Below are 20,731 nucleotides of genomic sequence, written 5' to 3'. Positions count from 1 at the left end.
GGAAAACATATTCTGCACATGGTTTTTTTTCCCTCAAAAAATGTATGTAGTGCTTATATAATATTGTATGGACACAAACATTAGAATAGTGACATTGGGAACTAGTAGTGGTGTGGACATCCTGCGGTCCTGGATGTACATTGAGCAGAGTGGGGCCCACAGCTGAGATCCATTTAAATTCCTTGTCCGCATTATCTTTGCGGTGCACTTTACTCATGTCACAGTGACAATTTGAACCACAGAATTTTCACGAACTTTACCCTGCTGTGCATGCATTTTTTTTTCTCTCAGAACCAACTGAATGAGCATCAACATCAAAATCCTGTCTGACAAAATTGATAACAATTAGGGTTTATTGCGGGGGGGGGGGGGGGCTGTTCCATTGGCTTCAGTTGTTGCCGAATTGTTTCACTTTTTAGTAAATTTTGTGCTTGTCGAGGTAAGGGATGTTAGTGCTGGGGAATGGAACACTTCCCATTTCAAGCACCCACTGTCAGCAATAAACACTCCCAGACCAGGTACAGCACAGGTTAGATACAGAGTAAAGCTCCCTCTACACTGTCCCATCAAACACTCCCAGACCAGGTACAGCACGGGTTAGATACAGAGTAAAGCTCCCTCTGCACTGTCCCATCAAACACTCCCAGACCAGGTACAGCACGGGTTAGATACAGAGTAAAGCTCCCTCTGCACTGTCCCATCAAACACTCCCAGACCAGGTACAGCACGGGTTAGATAAAGAGTAAAGCTCCCTCTACACTGTCCCATCAAACACTCCCAGGGCAGGCACAGTATGGGTTAGATACAGAGTAAAGCTCCCTCTACACTGTCCCCATCAAATACTCCCAGGGCAGGTACAGCACGGGTTAGATACAGAGTAAAGCTCCCTTTACACTGTCCCATCAAACACTTCCAGGGCAGGGACAGCACGGGTTAGATACAGAGTAAAGCTCCCTCTACACCGTCCCATCAAACACTCCCAGGGCAGGGACAGCACGGGTTAGATACAGAGTAAAGCTCCCTCGACACTGTCCCATCAAACACTCCCAGGGCAGGTACAGCACGGGTTAGATACAGAGTAAAGCTCCCTCTACACTGTCCCATCAAACACTCCCAGGGCAGGGACAGCACGGGTTAGATACAGAGTAAAGCTCCCTCTACACTGACCCATCAAACACTCCCAGGGCAGGTACAGCATGGGTTAGATACAGAGTAAAGCTCCCTCTACACTGTCCCATCAAACACTCCCAGGGCAGGGACAGCACGGGTTAGATACAGAGTAAAGCTCCCTCTAAACTGTCCCATCAAACACTCCCAGGGCAGGTACAGCACGGGTTAGATACAGAGTAAAGCTCCCTCTACACTGTCTCATTAACCACACCCAGGGCAGGTACAGCACGGGTTAGATACAGAGTAAAGCTCCCTCTACACTGTCCCATCAAACACTCCCAGGGCAGGGACAGCACGGGTTAGATACAGAGTAAAGCACCCTCTGCACTGCCCCACCAAACACTCCCAGGGCAGGTACAGCACGGGTTAGATACAGAGTAAAGCTCCCTCTACACTGTCCCATTAAACACTCCCAGGGCAGGTACAGCACGGGTTAGATACAGAGTAAAGCTCCCTCTACACTGTCTCATTGAACACTCCCAGGGCAGGAACAGCATAGGTTAGATACAGAGTAAATCTCCCTCTACGCTGTCCCATTAAACAATCCCAGGGCAGGTACAGCATGTGTTAGATACAGAGTAAAGCTCCCTCTACGCTGTCCCATTAAACAATCCCAGGGCAGGTACAGCATGTGTTAGATACAGAGTAAAGCTCCCTCTACACTGCCCCATCAAACACTCCCAGGGCAGGAACAGCATGGGTTAGATACAGAGTAAATCTCCCTCTACACTGTCCCATCAAACATTCCCAGGGCAGATACAGCACGGGTTAGATACAGAGCAAAGCTCCCGCTACACTGTCCCATTAAACACTCCCAGGGCAGGTACAGCATGGGTTAGATACGGAGTAAAGCTCCATCTACACTGTCCCATCAAACACTTTAGATACGGAGTAAAGCTCCCTCTACACTGTCCCATTAAACACTCCCAGGGCAGATACAGAATGGGTTAGATACAGAGCAAAGTTCCCTCTACATTGTCCCATCAAACACTCCCAGGGCAGGAACAGCATGGGTTAGGTACAGAGTAAAGCTCCCTCTATACTGTCCCATCAAACACTCCCAGGGCAGGAACAGCACAGGTTAGATACAGAGTAAAGCTCCCTCTACACTGTCGCATCAAACACTCCCAGGGCAGGGACAGCATGGGTTAGATACAGAGTAAAGCTCCCTCTACACTGTCCCATCAAACACTCCCAGGGCATGTACAGCATGGGTTAGATACAGAGTAAAGCTCCCTCTACACTGTCCCATCAAACACTCCCAAACCAGGTACAGCACGGGTTAGATACAGAGTAAAGCTCCCTCTACACTGTCCCATCAAACACTCCCAGGGCAGGGACAGCACGGGTTAGATACAGAGTAAAGCTCCCTCTACACTGTCCCATCAAACACTCCCAGGGCAGGTACAGCACGGGTTAGATACAGAGTAAAGCTCCCTCTACACTGTCCCATCAAACACTCCCAGGGCAGGTACAGCATGGGTTAGATACAGAGTAAAGCTCCCTCTACACTGTCCCATCAAACACTCCCAGGGCAGGTACAGCACGGGTTAGATACAGAGTAAAACTCCCTCTACACTGTCCCATCAAACACTCCCAGGGCAGGTACAGCACGGGTTAGATACAGAGTAAAGCTCCCTCTACACTGTCCCATCAAACACTCCCAGGGCAGGTACAGCAAGGGTTAGATACAGAGTAAAGCTCCCTCTACACTGTCCCATCAAACACTCCCAGGGCAGGGACAGCACGGGTTAGATACAGAGTAAAGCTGCCTCTACACTGTCCCATCAAACACTCCCAGGACAGGTACAGCACGGGTTAGATACAGAGTAAAGCTCCCTCTACACTGTCCCATCAAACACTCCCAGGGCAGGTACAGCACGGGTTAGATACAGAGTAAAGCTCCCTCTACACTGTCCCATCAAACACTCCCAGGGCAGGGACAGCACGGGTTAGATACAGAGTAAAGCTGCCTCTACACTGTCCCATCAAACACTCCCAGGGCAGGTACAGCACGGGTTACACACAGAGTAAAGCTCCCTCTACACTGTCCCATCAAACACTCCCAGGGCAAGTACAGCACGGGTTAGATACAGAGTAAAGCTCCCTCTACACTGTCCCATCAAACACTCCCAGGGCAGGGACAGCACGGGTTAGATACAGAGTAAAACTCCCTCTACACTGTCCCATCAAACACTCCCAGGGCAGGTACAGCACGGGTTAGATACAGAGTAAAGCTCCCTCTACACTGTCCCATCAAACACTCCCAGGGCAGGTACAGCACGAGTTAGATACAGAGTAAAGCTCCCTCTACACTGTCCCATCAAACACTCCCAGGGCAGGTACAGCACAGGTTAGATACAGAGTAAAGCTCCCTCTACACTGTCCCGTCAAACACTCTCAGGGCAGGTACAGCACGGGTTAGATACAGAGTAAAGCTCCCTCTACACTGCCCCATCAAACACTCCCAGGGCAGGTACAGCACGGGTTAGATACAGAGTAAAGCTCCCTCTACACTGTCCCATCAAACACTCTCAGGGCAGGGACAGCACGGGTTAGATACAGAGTAAAGCTCCCTCTACACTGTCCCATCAAACACTCTCAGGGCAGGGACAGCACGGGTTAGATACAGAGTAAAGCTCCCTCTACACTGTCCCATCAAACACTCTCAGGGCAGGTACAGCACGGGTTAGATACAGAGTAAAGCTCCCTCTACACTGCCCCATCAAACACTCCCAGGGCAGGTACAGCACGGGTTAGATACAGAGTAAAGCTCCCTCTACACTGTCCCATCAAACACTCTCAGGGCAGGGACAGCACGGGTTAGATACAGAGTAAAGCTCCCTCTACACTGTCCCATCAAACACTCTCAGGGCAGGGACAGCACGGGTTAGATACAGAGTAAAGCTCCCTCTACACTGTCCCATCAAACACTCTCAGGGCAGGGACAGCACGGGTTAGATACAGAGTAAAAGAATGTGGCTCAGCTCCGGCCTCAGAAGAGTGCCCCTACTGCATCCGTCTGCCAGTTTGCCGTTTCCCTGAGGGCCAAATGAGATGGGCAGTTTTGTGCTGCAGGCCCGTGTCCACAGAAAGCTGCACTGAAGCTTCCCAAACCCATCTCACAAGAGGCCTCTACCAGCAATCGGACAAAGGAGACCTTCTTACAAAAAAGAACTTAAAAAAATATTTCTGTAGTGTTTCTAATTCAGACCAGGATATCTGGCAGTGTTACTGCTCTCCCTACATTTCTCCTGACACTGATTTTAGTTAAGACTGAAGCTATATTTCCTTCTGGGAGTAATTTGAATGTCAAGAAATACATAATAGCGCCCGATGATGTCAAACGCTGACTTTCGCTCATCTTCTATTTCTCCCTAACAAATACAAACAGAAACTTCTCTTTACTTTGCTTTAGTGTCAATCACTTTTTACTCAAGGACACCAATGTCCTTGATTGGATGGCCGGTCTCAGGAATACTGCAAGACACAGTAATAGGTCTGGGGTCTCTGCCCGCGATTCCCCCACACAGTGAACTCCTGACTTCGGCCATGCAGCTGTAGGCAATTGCCAAATAGAGACCAGGCCTTTCCCCGCAGGACGACAAAAATGCAGGACAAATGATTCTGTTAAGTAATAGTTCTATTTTAATGGGGCCCTTTTCGCCTGCTGTCCAGAGGCTGAGATAACCCAGCCTCCTCCTACAACAAGAACAACTTGCATTTATAGAGCGCCTTCAACATAGTAAAACGTCCCAAGGCGCTTGACGTGAGCATTATCCAAACAAAATTTGACACCGAGCCACGTAAGGAGATATTAGGACAGATGGCTTCATCAAAGAGGTAGGTTTTAAGGGGCGTCTTAAAGGAGAGAGAGGTGGAGAGGCGGAGAGGTTTAGGGAGGGAATTCCAGAGCTTAGGGCCCAGGCAGCTGAAGACACGGCCGCCAATGGTGGAGCGATTAAAATGCTCAAGAGGCCAGAATTGGAGGAGGGCAGAGATCTCGGAGGGTTGTGAGGCTGGAGGAGGTTACAGAGATAGGAGCATCATTTGCCTGCCTTCTTTTCCTGAAAAGCAGGCTAAACAGAGGGAGCTGTATTGAAATAACAACAGAAAATGCTGGAAAAACTCAGCAGGCCAGGCAACATCCGTGGAGAGAAATCAGAGTCGACGTTTCGGGTCGAAACCCTTTTTCAAAACTGGAAAGGAAATGAAATAGATCGAAAGGCAGGGCTGGGAGAGAACAAAAGAAGTAAAGAGACATTAAGAGGTATTCAAAACCAGACGAGATGGTGATAGGACTAGTGGAGACAAAAGACGGCTCTAGATTAGGTGTGAAATGCACTGGCAGAATGAGAGACAGCTGCCATGTGGGAGAGAGAAAAAAGGGGAGGGAGAAAAGGGCCAAAACAAAGGTGTGGATAAAATATAAGCAAAAATGTAATGGGGGCCGAGGTTATGATCTGAAATTGTTGAACTCGATATCGAGTCCGGAAGGCTGTAAAGTGCCTAATCGGAAGATGAGCTGCTGTTCCTCGAGTTTACGCTGAGCTTCCGTGGAACAATGCAAGAGGCCGAGCGCAGTGAGGTCTGAGTGGGAATGGGCCGGTGAATTAAAGTGACAGGCGACCGGAAGCTCGGGGTCCCCCTTACGGATTGAACGGAGGTGTTCCGCAAAGCGGTCACCCAATCTGCGTTTGGTCTCCCCAATGTAGAGGAGACCACATCGTGAGCAGCGAATACAGTGTACTAGATTGGAAGAAGTACAAGTAAATCGCTGTTTCACCTGGAAGGGGTGTTTGGGGCCCTGGACAGTGGGAAGGGGGGCGGTATAAGGCCAGGTGTTGCATCTCCTGCGCTTGCACGGGAAGGTGCCGGGCGAAGGGGAAGGGGTGCTGTATTGAACCCCAGCTCAAGCAGCATCCCATTTCCAGGCAGCCAATGAATGGAGTCCAAGATTGGCTCATGTAGAGCATAAATACTGGCATGGACCAGTTGGGCCGAATGGCCTGTTTCTGTGCTGTAAATTTGATGTAATATGAATGACGCAGCAAGTCTACTGAGGACCATCGATGAATTGAGGTGGGTCCCAAATAGACCTTGTGTTGTGTGGTAGGTACCATTGGTTTTAACATGTCACAAGTAATTCAGCTGTCAAAATTATGAGGGGCATAGATAGGGTAGATAGAAAGGAACTTTTCCCCTTAGTAGAGGGATCAATAACCAGGGGGCATAGTTTCAAGGTAAGGGGCAGGAGGTTGAGAGGGGATTTGAGGAGAAACATTTTCACCCAGAGGGTGGTTGGAATCTGGAACTCACTGCCTGAAAGGGTGGTCGAGGCAGGAACCCTCACAACATTCAAGAAGCATTTAGATGAGCACTTGAAACGCCATAGCATACAAGGCTACGGACCAAGTGCTGGAAAATGGGATTAGAATAGACAGGGCCTGATGGCCGGTGCGGACACGATGGGCTGAAGGGCCTCTTTCTGTGCTGTATATGACTCTAATAGTACGACCTGTGGCTGCGCTGTCCCAACTGCTGATCCAACACGAAGGGTACCTGGTAACAAACAGGGGAGTTTTCTATCAAAATGAGCGCGAGGTAATCCAAACCATAACTAGCTCAGAAAAGAAACTTGCCGTATTGAGCAAAGGTAATGATTAACTGTAGTAATGAAGGAACTGCCACCAGGATCAGGTGAGTGGAAGTCTCCGGTGAAGTGTGTCTTTGTGTGGAACATAGGAACAGGAGGAGGCCATTCAGGCCCTCGAGCCTGTTCCGCCATTCGATGAGATCGTGGCTGATCTGTGATCTAACTCCATATACCCGCCGAAGGGCCCATATCCCTTAATATCTTTGGTTAAAAAAAATCTATCAATCTCAGATTTAAAATTAACAATTGATCTAGCATCAATTGCCATTTGCGGAAGAGAGTTCCAAACTTCTACCACCCTTTGTGTGTGGAAGTGTTTCCTAATTTCACTCCTGAAAGGTCTGGCTCTAATTTTTAGACTCTGCCCCCCTAGTCCCAGACTCCCCAAGCAGCGGAAATAGTTTCTCTCTCTCTACCCTATCTGTTCCCCTTAATATCTTGAAAACTTCAATCAGATCACCCCTTAACCTTCTAAATTCCAGGGAATACAACCCGAGTCTGTATAATCTCTCCTCGGAACTTTCTGCCCTTGCACCCCCCCCCCCCCACCCAACTGGTGAAGAAATTGTTACACAGTTTTACCATCTGTCCTCTGCTGACTCTCGCTGGGCTTCAAAGGCCGAGGCACCTCCACAGTCCCTCACCCAACTGGCCACCTTCATCTCATTGAGCTACAGTGAGCAACCCCAATCCCAAGACTATCTCGGTGGCCATCTGAGAAGAAACCTTTTTTTTTTCATAATTAGAGAAAGCCGAGGTGAAGTTTCACAGCCCATGGTGGATCATTGAATATATTTAAGGTGGAGATAGACAGATCTTTGAACAATATGGGAGTGAAGGGTTATGGGGAGCGGGCAGGGAAGTGGAGCCCAAGCTCAGATCAGCCATCATCTCATTAAATGGTGGAGCAGGCTCGAGGGGCCAAATGGCCTCCTCCTGCTCCTATTTCTTATGTCCTAATGTTCTCATGTACAGGCGTCAGGTTTGCTATCTCACCCAAGTTCTTCATGCAGGAGCCTACACACTGACCCTGGCCCACCAACACCGCCAACCCCTACCCAGCCCCGCCACCCCCACATCCTCACTGCAGGACACCCGAGAGGCTGCAAAGGGTACAAGAGGTGAAAGGTTAAATGAAGGGGTAGCAATTAGATGACACCAAGCTCAGGTTTTACAAAGCGAGAGCTGGACCTGTTTCGGGCTGGGGCGGAGATCACCTCATACAGAAGGTGGATACTGCAGGTAATTCAGGACCAGAGTGAGCTCCTGGACTCGTTTCGACCACCTGGATGGGTCGGAGAGGAATTTCCCAGATTTTTCCCCCCCGCAAATTGACCTGGGTTTTTTATCTGGGTTTTTTTGCCTCTCCCGGGAGATCCCATGGTTTCGGGTGGGGCAGAGAGTGTAAATATATTGCGATGCACAAGGTATCGCAATTGTATGGGACAGGCTGGATGGACCAGAGGGTCTTTACCTGTCCGTCACTGTTGGTATGTTTGTATGTTCATAACCTGTAGGTTGCAGGCGGAAGCAAAGACTGAGGTGAGGAGTTACACAGTGACGTAAGAAAACTACTAGGCACTTGGTCTAAGCGTTAAACAAAGCTTTAATCAACTGTTTTACAACTTGGAGGTCTAGTTGTGTCCTTCACTAGTTCCTGTTAAGAATGTCCTGCACAAGCTGGGCCCGTGCCCGAGTATTTATACTCTCCCTGGACAGCGCCACCCGCAGGCCACTCAGTTGATTCACGTCACACAGTTTTGAGGAAAAAGAGTAGGAGACTCCACAATATGCCAACGCAGTGAGGATGTGGGGGTGGCGGGGCGGGGTGGGGTTGATGGTGTTGGTGGGCCAGGGTCAGTGTGTAGGCTCCTGCATGAAGAACTTGGGTGAGATAGCAAACCTGACGCCTGTACATGAGAACATTAGGACATAAGAAATAGGAGCAGGAGGAGGCGATTTGGCCCCTCAAGCCTGCTCCACCATTTAATGAGATGATGGCTGATCTGATCCCCATAACCCTTCACTCCCTTATTGTTCAAAAATCTGTCTATCTCCACCTTAAATGTATTTAATGACCCAGCCTCCACAGCTCTCTGGGGCAGAGAATTCCACAGATTTACGACCCTCTGAGAGAAGAAATTCCTCCTCATCTCAGTTTTAAATGGGCGACCCTTTATTCTGAAATTATGCCCCCGAGTTCTAGATTTCCCCACGAGGGGAAACATCCTCTCTGAATCTACCTTGTCGAACCCCCTTCAGTATCTTATACGTTTCAATAAGATCACCTCTCATTCTTCTAAACTCCAATGAGTGTAGGCCCGGCCTGCTCAACCTTTCTTCATAAGTCAATCCCCTCATCTCAGGAATCAACCGAGCGAACCTCCTCTGAACGGCCTCCAAATGTAGAATGTGACCCAGTGCCTCCGGGGGGTACAATCCAGCTGTGCGTTGGTTTCCACAATACTGGATGGTGTGCAGTCTGAACCGTCATATTGTTCTCAGTGCAAACAACCACCGTGCCGCCCCCCCCCCCTCCATTCCCCCCCCCCCTTGCCAATGAGAGCTGTGCCAATTCACACCATCTGTCTGGCATGGAACTGGAGAGAATGAGCCGCACGGCCTTTTGAGTAAGGACACATCTGTACCTCCTGCCTCAGTTGATCAGTGCTATGTGGTGACAGCTGTAAATCTTGTCCCTCCTCAGCTGCAATTTAGACTTTAACCCTCGGATTTCCGCAGGCACTAGCCAGTCTTTGTTCCATTTGTCGTCGTGCTCTCACTGTACCTGATTGTTCTATAAATCTGAATGATACCCTAGCTCTGTGATCTCCTCCAGCCCCACAACCCTCCCAGATCTCGGCGCTCCTCTAATTCTGCCCTCTTGTCCATCCAGTGTTGGAGGAAGGGAGGGTTGAGAGGCGAGTGTTGTAGGGGGTTACAGAAGTATGGAGGGGGCGAGGCCACGAAGGGATTTAAACATGAATATGAGTCAACTGTTAAGTTTGGTCGGTGTTGTGATGGCTGCTCTCACCCTAGCCAGCAGTAGGGTGCTACACATGCCTCAGGACCCTAAGCTAGGGTGGGGAAAACATCAGCCAGGGATCCCGCTGCCGATTACCGTGAACCCTGTTGGAAAGTCTGCCAGTGTGCCTACCGGGTGAGGTCAGGATTGAGCTTGGCCGTATTGCATTTTTATATATTTTTTATCCACACCTTTGTTTTGGCCCTTCCCCCTTTTTTCTCTCTCCCACATGGCAGCTGTCTCCCATTCTGCCAGTGAATTTCACACCTAATCTAGAGCCGTCTTTTGTCTCCACTAGTCCTCTATGCCTCCACTGCTGTATGCCTCAGAGACGTGGACCATGTACAGCAGGCACCTCAAAGCACTGGAGAGGTACCACCAACGCTGCCTCCGCAAGATCCTGCAAATCCATTGGCAGGATAGGTGCACCAACGTCAGTGTTCTCGCTCAGGCCAACATCCCCAGCATCGAAGCTCTGACCACGCTCGATCAGCTCCGATGGACGGGTCACATTGTCCGCATGCCCGATACGAGACTCCCAAAACAAGCGCTCTACTCGGAGCTCCGGCACGGCAAGAGAGCCCCAGGTGGGCAGAGGAAACGCTTCAAGAACACCCTCAAAGCCTCCTTGAAAAAATGTAACATCCCCATCGACACCTGGGAATCCCTGACCCAAGACCGCACAAAGTGGAGGAGAAGCATCCGGGAAGGCGCCGAACACCTCGAGTCTCTTCGCCAGGAGCAAGCGGAAGCCAAGCGCAGGCAGCGCAAGTCAACCCAAACACCCCACCCACCCACCCCTTCAACCACCGTCTGCCCCACCTGTGACAGAGACTGTAGGTCCCGCATTGGACTCATCAGTCACCTGCGAATTCATTTTTAATGTGGAAGCAAGTCATCCTCAGTTCCGAGGGACTGCCTAAGAAGAAGAAGGAAGAAGAAGAAGTCCTATCACCATCTCGTCTGGTTTTGAATACCTCTTAATGTCTCTTCACTTCTCTTTTGTTCTCTCATCCCCATTTCCCAACCCCCAAACTGGCCTTTTAATCGGTTTCATTTCCTGTGCTTTTTCAGTCCTGACGAAGGGTTTTGACCCGAAACGTTGACTCTGTTTCTCTCTCCACGGATGTTGCCGGGCCTGTTGAGTTTTTCCAGCATTTTCTGTTGTTATTTTGAGCTTGGCCGTGATGCCCCCATGGACGAATAGCCGGGTTAAAAAAAAAAATTGCTGGATATGCACAGCCAACCCATTAGTGTCTGAAAGGGGACAGACTGGCTGAGGATTTGGCCACTGATGTCTTTTCTCTTTCAGATGCTGACTGACCGGACGTGTATTTCCAGCAATTTTCTGCTTTTATTTGAGATTACCTGCAGGTTGACAATGAGCCCTTGACCTTACTGGAAGTGAGCCCCAGCAAGAGGCAGCACCTTCAGGAGAACATTCAATGAAAGACTCTCTCGATTAAGTGAACAGTGAAACAAGTTAATGGTAGAATGACTGGCCTTCACTTCATGGAAAGGCCTCTGTTCGCAAAATACAATGATGTCTTTTTTGCCCATCCAACGGTTTTTCCCCAACTCCCCCGGAGGCACCGACTCCTGCTGGGGTACGAGTTCCACGGGCACCAGCAGCCCTCCAATACCTGCCCCGGAGGGGGGCAGTGGCAGCCATTCTTCATCTGTGAGCCTGGTCAGCGATTATTAACAGGCTATTTGACTGTAGAGGGAATCGCAGTCCGGCTTGATCCTGTCCCCACTTGTGGTCCACACATGCGTGCACCATCCAGCAGGAGTCACTGGAACGGGTCGAGGATTGGTATAGAATCTGTGAGCTATGGGGGCGGTTTGTGGTGTATGTGGCCACCAGATGGAGACAAAGTCCCCCTCTCACTCCAATTTAGGTGAAGGCCACACCCACCTCCAACACACCTGAGGCAAATCTACCCATTAGCTCAGGAGTACAAAAGGCAAACTAGTGCATCCCTTCAGGGCTAGTGCCTGAGGAGAGTGCTAGTGCTAGTGCTAGTGCTAGTGCTAGTGCTAGTGCTAGTGCTAGTGCTAGTGCTAGTGCTAGTGCTAGTGCTAGTGCTAGTGCTAGTGCTAGTGCTAGTGCTAGTGCTAGTGCTAGTGCTGAGGGCCAGTACCTGAGGAGAAACCACAAGACAAAGCCAAGACTGCTGTGGAAAACCAACTTGCAGCTGCCACAGAGAGGTCTGCTGTTGAACCCGGGTGGAATACTGTTTAGTTCTGCGAGCCTGATGTGATCCCTGGACCGGCTGAGAAAGATCCAGTGGTAAAGTAACCCTGGCTTATTGTTTTTGGAGAAAACTGATTTAAGGACTGCCTTCCTAATCACCCGGGGTGGGTGATGGTTTTGTTCTTCATCCTTTTTTTGAACGTCGTATGTTTTCGGATTTTGACAGACGTGAACCTTTTTCCCCATTTTTCTAAAAATAAAACACAGCTAACTGCTGTATTTCATTTATCAATCTTGTGACTGTGCTTGTGTCCTCCATCCCACATCAACACACCCTTCGGTCTAGGTGGTGGTTGATTACAAATCATAGAATGATACGGCAACAGGAGGCCATTCAGCCCATCGTGCCTGTGCCGGCTCTTTGGTAGGGCTATCCAAATAGTCCCACTCCCCTGCTCTTTCCCCACAGCCTTGTAAAAAAATTTCCCTTCAAGTATTTATCCAATTCTCTTTTGAATATTGAACCTGCTTCCACCGCCCTTTTCAGGCAGCGCATTCCAGATCACAACAACTTGCTGTGTTAAAAAAAAAAAATGTCTCCTCATGTCACCTCTGGTTCTTTTGCCAATTACCTTAAATCTGGGTCCTCTGGTTACCGACCCTCCTGCCACTGGAAACAGTTTCTCCTTATTTACTCATTAAAAAGACAATCAGCTCACTGGCCTACTTTTGTTTCTGTGGCAAACAGAAGTAGGAACCCTGGCTCATTCATTGATTTTCTCCCGTCCCTGACTCAGAACGCGCAGGCTGAGGTTCGTGCCCAGTGTGCTGCCCCCAGCTGAAGGCAGTTAACACAGCACGGACCAGGAGTCATACCTGGGAGCTTGCTGCTGCTCTGTGTCACACGTTTGGCCCTGCATTTACCAAAAAAAATGCACGGTGTCAGTTCTGGCTCAGTTTGTGGCACTCTCACCTCTGAGTCAGATGGTTGTGGGCTCAAATCCCACTCCAGAGACTTACAGCACAAAAATCCAGGCTGACGCTCCCAGTGCAGTACTGAGGGAGTGCTGCACTGTCAGAGGTGCCGTCTTTCGGATGCGGCATTAAACTGAGGCCCCGTCTGCGCTCTCTCAGGTAGACATAAAAGATCCCAGGGCACTATTTTGAAGAAGAGCAGGGGGAGTTATCCCCGGTGTCCTGGGGCCAATATTTATCCCTCCACCAACATCACTAAAAACAGATTATCTGGTCATCATCACATTGCTGTTTGTGGGAGCTTGCTGTGTGCAAATTGGCTGCTGTGTTTTCCACAATACAACAGTGACTCCACTTCAAAAGATAGTTCATTAGCTGTAAAGCGCTTTGAGATGTTCGGTGGTCGTGAAAGGCGCTATTTAAATGCAAGCCATGTACCTGCGCGATCACATCATGCCAGAAACACGGTTAAAATCACCAAGGTGCGCCTTTCAGGTGGGCTGCTGGAGGTGGCAAAGCAACAGCATTGTTGGCTGCTTTTCCCCTCCTTTTCCTTAGCCTTATCTTCCTGTTTTTCCTCTTTTGTTTTCTGTCTTAATTTCTCTCCATTTTCAGTTTGTCTCCTCACTCCACACTTGGCTTCTGAGGGTTGCAAGTGTTTATGAGGCCCTGTGCTTTGAATAGATGACTTTCGCTGTTGCTCTGAATGCCGGGACAGCCCAACCTCCACAGTGAGGGGCGGGGAGGGGAGTTTGTAATCGGTGTGAGATTCCCACAGAATGAGGGAAAGTTGCTCGACCCCGGGCCTCACTCTATAATCTGTCCTCTCCCAGCTCAGCACTGTCGATCTCCTGAGCCTTCCGGCCGGTTAGGATCCTGATTGCCAACACACTAGTAATTTGTAATGCTTTAATTTCCCCCTGGAATGGTTACATATTTGAATGTAAAACATGAACATTCTTCCCTGCCCAAAATATTTTTTGGGAAAAAAAAAATTGTTGGCTTTGCAGTAAAGAATGTTCCTGGACTTGTGAATTGAAATGTGCTTAGAGTCGTGTATTTCACTAACAATAAGGGTCAGAGCAAACCTTCTCTGGGATGTTTTACTGTGTGACTTGGAGGAGAGACGACATCAGCATATGGAGGAGACATTATTTTTTTTTTGGATTTTTTTTTTAGCCCAAAGCCATAATCCCAACCAAGATTGTGCTCGCAGGAAACACACCACCACAGTGAGCCTCAGCCTGCCAGTGAGCCCCTGCACGGTGAGCTCCTGATTTCACTCAACCGAACTGTGGCCAGACATTTCCCCCCGGGTATCACACAGAAATTACAGCACAGAAACAGGCCACTCGGCCCTACTGGTCCGTGCCGGTGTTTAAGCTCCACACGCGTCTCCTCCCACCCCTTCTTCGTCTCACCCCATCAGCACAGCCTTCGACTCCTTTCTCCCTCATGTGCTTGTCCAGCTTCCCCTTAAATGCACCTACGCTAATTCGCCTCAACCACTCCCTGTGGTAGCGAGTTCCACATTCTCACCACTCTCTGGGTAAAGAGGTTTCTCCTGAACTCCCTATGGGATTTATTGGTGACTAGCGTATATTTATGGCCAGTGTTCCCTCTAATTTGCAGTATAAGTTCCCGTTAAATTTGCTGCGCAGAATCTTCCAGCGGTGAGCGGCCTGAGCGGGACCTCCCGATTGGTGTGCGATCGCACACCTTAGGGGGAACATTGTTTACGGCCCCCTAGTTCTGGTTCCCGCCACAAGTGGAAATATCTTCTCCGTCTTCCTTATCAAACCCCTTCATAATTTTAAAAACAGGGGGGAGAAATTCGGTATCGCCCTGTTTAGGGCGCAATTATCGGCCGGGCGCAAAGTTTAGCGCCTGGCGCTAATTATCGCCTCCGACTGCAAATTTGGCTTCTATCGCCCCTGGAGGTGATTGGAGCACTAAATCAGGCGCTGCAAGCCTCTCAAGGCATGAACGCTGAGGAGCGAGGCGCTATCTCAGAGCGCTGGCGAAGCTCATGTGATGTCAGTCAGCAATGGAACACAGACACACTGGCGCCGGCCAGTTCTTAAAGGGGAGGGTCGATCTTGCTCTCCATCCACACCCTGCTCATTGCAGCCTTGAATCTTGGTCTGGAGAGACCTGTACATCAAATCTGCTGGAAAGAACAATGGAGAGGCCCAGGGAAAGAGCTGAGTGCAGCCCCCATAGTCTCTGCTAAATCGATGCAAGAAAGGTCAAATCAAAATGAACCTGCAAAGTGCTGCTCAGTACCCAAAACTCCTTCACACAGCGTTGAATCTCTCCAGAAGTCTCTCTCTCTCTCTCTCTCAGAATGCGTGGTGCAAAAATGTCGCTGATAAAAAAAGGCAGGAAGCGGCCGCCTTTAAATAGCGCTCCCCCAGTCCCTTCCCGACTGCAAAACGCTCCCCTCAACCTGTCGTTGCTAGCGGCAAGCGGTAAGGCAGGGGGCGCCACTCAATATCCTGTCCGGGGCACTCGACTGACATCACGATCTGCCGGCGCAGGAGATCGTGGTGGTAGTGTTTAGTGCCGCCGCAAAATGTCTGGTCAATTCCGCGAGCAGCACATACATCGCCGCGCCCGGGCGCTAGTTGCTTTGCGCCTCCCATTAGCGCCCGCTAACGGGAGGCGCAAAGCAGCCGAATTTTTCCCCCAGGTCATCCGTCAGCCTTCTCTTTCCTAGAGAAAAGGACCCCAGCCTGGTCAGCCTTTCCTTAAAAGTATGGAAAGAAAATACTGTGGACCTGATGGATCTGTTTCAAAGGGGTCCTTTCACTTGTTGCATGGTAACAGGAATATTCCTGCCTCCTGTCTCCCAATTTGGTGAACATCCTACGGCCTGGCAGATCATGGACTGAGGTCCAGGGGCCACGGGGAGCAGAAACTCTCCCAGGGGCCGCAGGTGAAGGCAAGCTAGGCCGCAGGAGGCCTCTAGGTGGTACAGAACGCTGGCGAGTCTCGCTCTATCTGTGCTGCGTCTGAATCAAGGTGGATTTTTTGGGTTGGCTTGTTCCTACCAATACAACCAAAACCTCAATGTTCCCAAGTTGATAGAACAAGTGCAACTCTATTGCAACATTCCATAAAGATCAATTTTTGAAGAAAAGGATGGTGCTTGTGGTCCCCACAGGTTTGTGCTGATAAAGTGTGTGTTGTGAGAGGATGGCTCCATGGTCTGACTGGGAACAAACAGAGTGAGGCACTTTCTTTTCCTCCCTCTTTCTTTCTCTTGTTCTTTTCTATGCCTTTTTCTTTCCTTTATCTTTAACTCTCTTTTTCTCTGCCAAATGTTTGCTCAAGGAAATAGATTTTTGGGTGCAGGAAGATCAATTGGTGGCCAATTAATAAATTGCAAAATTCGATTTTAAAATTCGCATTCTTGTTTTCAAATCCCCCCCATGGCCCTCACCCCCTCCCTATCTCCGTAACCTCCTCCAGCCTCACAACCCTCCGAGATCTCTGCGCTCCTCTAATTCTGGCCTCTTGCACATCCCCAATTTTAATCGCTCCACCATTGGCGGCCGTGCCTTCAGCTGCCTTGACCCTAAGCTCTGGAATTCCCTCCCTAAACCTCTCCGCCTCTCTCTCTCCTCCTTTAAGACGCTCCTTTAAAACCTACCTCTATGACCAAGCTTTTGGTCATCTGTCCTAATATCTCCTTATGTGGCTCGGTGTCAAATTTTGTTTGATAATCGCTCCTGTGAAGTGCCTTGGGGTGTTTTACTATGTTAAAGGCGCTATATAAATACAAGTTGTTGAAATGATTGTAAAGTTGTATTGAGGGGCTGGTGACTGTTGTGGCATGTTGCGTACTTTGGCAGAATACACGATTATGCGGACAGTGCCAAATTCCAGTCAGGCTGTGCAGGAGAGTGGGCCACAGATGCAGAGATGCAAAGTTTCTCCTCCAGGAAGGGAAGAGTCACAGGGCGGATACCATGTGATACTGCCAGGCCTCCACCAGCGTCTCCTGGCAACCACAGAGGCCTTGGCAGTAGCCCCAACCCTGACGTTGCAGTAGGGGAGTGAAGAGGCAGTAAACAGCAAATTGAAATTAGATTGTGCCTTTAATTGTTGCACAGTCACGGAGCAGGAGTTCTGAGGAGGGCCGGGGAGGTGATGATCAAAGCGGTAGGTTTTGAGGAAGCTTTGGAAGTGTGGTTAATATTTTTCTATAATCGGTACCGTGCGCTGCTGGCTAGTAACAGTGTAGCTTGAAGTTCCAGAATGTAGTTTCATTCACGTCTATTTATCACTGCTGACCTGATGGCTCAGGGAGTAAAGGCACCACCTGATGGCTGCAAGGCCCCTGGTTTTATTCCCTGGTTGAGCCAATCTCAGTTGGAGGTTCGGGAAGGGATGAGGAGAGGTTGGAAAAGTTAGGGCCGTTCTCCTTGGAACAGAGAAGGGTAAGAGGCGACCTAATCGAGGTTTTCAAGATGATGAGAGGTTTTGATAGAGTAAACCAGGAAAATATATTCTCCCTGGCGAGTGGGCCAATAACTAGATTCAAAATCATTGGAAATACATCTGGAGAGGGGATAAGGAGAAACGTTTTCACTCAGAGTTGTTGGGATCTGGGAAGCTCCACCTGAAAAGGTGGAGGAAGCTGATCTCATCAATAATTTTAAAAGGGAGTTGGACGGGTTCTTGAGGATGAGGAACTCACAGGGTTATGGACAAAAAGCGGGGGGGTGGGGGGCAGGGGGCGGTGGGACTAAGCACGACTGCTCTTTCAAAGAGCCAGCGCAGGCACGACGGGCCGAGTGGCCTCCTTCTGTGCTGTAAGTTTCTGCGATTCTATCAATTCTATGGAAGTGTGCAGGGTTTGGTAGCTGAAGGCTACGTCAACAGTCTTGGAGTAGAGGGGAGGGGGGACCACACCATAGAGCAGAGTCAGAAGAGTGGCGATGAGCCCAGACATCAGGCTATAGAAAAAATTAGGAGCAGGAGTCGGCCATTCGGCCCTTCGAGCCTGCTCCGCCATTCAATATGATCATGGCTGATCCTCTATCTCAATACCATATTCCCACTCTCTCCCCATGCCCCTTGTGTCTAGAAATCTACCTATCTCCTTCTTAAATATATTCAGTGGGGCTGGAATAGGTAGGCTGGAAGGCTGTGGAGGAATTTGTAAACAGAGACAAGGATTTTGAAATCAATGCATTTGAGGAAAAGGAACCAAGGGAAAGAAAGTTTCATAAATAATGAAAAGGCATTTTTCTGTATATATTCTTTTGAGAATACAAGAATGTTATCTTGTTTTGTACAGTTTTCAAACTTTGCAATTCTCAGAATTTTGGAATTGTTACAGAATTCTTTTAGCAGATGTTAATGACAAAGAGGTTCAAAGGTCAACACAGTTTAAAGGTTACCAGTAATGAGTGACGCTCGTCAGAGAAACCAGAAGAAAATGAAAGAGCAGAGTCTTGGATAGAGGGGCAACCATGAGTTGGACAAGAGGACAATAGTTATGTTCCACTCTAAACCCTAACTCCAAATCTCATAGTTGCCCCTCACATTCCCTCCTCCCTCTAATTCTTCATATCTGCTCACACCTCCTACCTTGTCCTTCCTTATGTTCCCTAGAGTTTAGAAGAATGAGAGGTGATCTTATTGAAACATATAAAATTCTTAGAGGGCTTGACAGGGTAGATGCTGAGAGATTGTTTCCCCTGGCTGGAGTGTCTAGAACACAGGGGTCACAGTCTCAGAATAAGGGGTCGGCCATTTAGGACTGAGATGAGGAGAAATTTCTTCACTCAGAGGGTTGTGAATCTTTGGAATTCTCTACCCCAGAGGGCTGTGGATGCTCAGTTGTTGAGTATATTCAAGACTGAGGGTGATAGATTGTTGGACTCTAGGGGAATCAAGGGATATGGGGATAGTGCGGGAAAGTGGAGTTGAGGTGGGAGATCGGCCATGATCTTATTGAATGGCGGAGCAGGCTTGAAGGGCCGAATGGCCAACTCCTCCTATTTCTTCTGTTCTTATGATCCTCCCTCCCACGATCCTGAAGGCTACAAGCTTGTCTGCAATTGGAGACCAATTCTCGGCCCTGATTTTCCAGTCACTCTGCGCTAGCCCTTATTTTTTAATTTTGCCTATACTGATTGGACTTGGGAATTTTAGAAATTGAACACGCCAGCTCGCTTGATACCTTTATGAGTAAATGCATCACTGAGCTATACAGACCAGCAAGATCCCATGTCCCACGTCTGGTATGTGTTGAATTAACTGAGCACTGGGGGCAGAGGTTGGGAGGCTATAATTGGTCTGTACGCTCCTAGGCTAGGAAAGGGAAACATCAGCGAGAATTTCCTGATCACTAAGATTTTTGGTGGCGAGTGCGAGATAGGATTCCCAACCTTCCCGCTTTCAGCAAGGGTCTCCCGAAATCAGAGAGTCCTCGTCCCAGCGCTACCTCTAGCAGCTCGGGAGTTCAGAGATTTGAATTTCCCGCTCCACGGCATCACCGGCTCGGTGACATCGCCCGACCGCCCGCCACAGAGAGCCGTGACTAGCTGGAGTGCAGCCGGGAGGGGCCTGGAGAGTCGGGAGTCAAGCGGGAGGATGGGGGTGAAATCAAGAGGCGGGGGGGAAAGAGTGGCCTGAACCACACCGAGGGATCACACAAAGGTTCAGTGTTTGGGGGCACTTCTCGCAGGTCACCTCACCCTGAACTCGGCTCGGCACCAACATTTCCAAACCACTCCCTGGGCTTGGGCTCAATAAAGGGGAGTTTTCATAGAACGACTGAAGTGCAACAGCTGTTGAAACGTAGGAAAATGCAACCACCATTTTGCATGTGGCAAGATCGCACAAAAGCGACAATGAGATAAGATGACCACTTTGATACTGTTGGTTGAGGGAGGTCTGTTGACCAGGGCACCCGAGAGAACTTCCTGCTCCTCTTCATATAGCGCCGTGGGATAGTCAACATCCACCTGAACTACTGGGACAAGCAGGGCTTTTGGATCAACCTCCCACCTGAAGGGCGGCACCTCCGGCAATGCTGCACCCCCTCAGTCCTGCACTGCAGTGTCAGCCCAGATACTGTGCTGAGCCCCGGAGAGAAGGTTGCATCCAGAGCCCCCTGACTCAGAGGAAAGTTGGCACAGTGAGAGATACTGTGGGCAGCAGTGAGGAACCGTATGTGGAAGATACATACGAACATACAAATTAGGAGCAGGAGTAGGTCACTCGGCCCCCCCGAGCCTGCTCCGCCATTCAATGGCTAATCTGATTACTCCACATTCCCGCCTACCCTCTGATAATCTTTCACCCCCTTGCTTACCAAGAATCTATCTACCTCTGCCTTAAAAATATTCAAAGACTCTGCTTCCACCGCCCTCTGAGGAAGAGAGTTCCAAAGACTCACGACCCTCTGAGAGAAAAAAATTCTCCTCATCTCTGTCTTAAATGGGCGACCCCTTATTTTTAAACAGTGACCCCTAGTTCTAGATTCTCCCACAAGAGGAAACATCCTCTCCACATCCACCCTGTCCAGACCCCTCAGGATCTTATATGTTTCAATCAAGTCACCTCTTACTCTTCTAAATTCCAGCGGACACAAGCCTAGCCTGCAAGGAGCCTGCACACCTTCCACGTGGCAGAGCGGCCAGCGTGTTGCGGCCACTCCCGCGGAAACACCCTCGAATATTGCATCAAA

At 49.4% G+C, this 20,731-nt stretch overlaps 1 protein-coding gene across 7 annotated transcripts in view; it reads right to left on the bottom strand.

Moving 5' to 3' along the window:
* LOC147097931 (transcription factor COE2) overlaps nucleotides 1–20,731 on the bottom strand; it is a 362,047-nt gene that overhangs the window by 320,313 nt on the left and 21,003 nt on the right. The window lies entirely within an intron of this gene.

Source organism: Somniosus microcephalus, chromosome 30 (assembly GCF_052327205.1).
Source record: "Somniosus microcephalus isolate GS21.2 chromosome 30, FLI_Smic_1.0, whole genome shotgun sequence".
NCBI lineage: Eukaryota > Metazoa > Chordata > Chondrichthyes > Squaliformes > Somniosidae > Somniosus > Somniosus microcephalus.
This window is presented reverse-complemented; position numbering and strand designations above follow the sequence as displayed.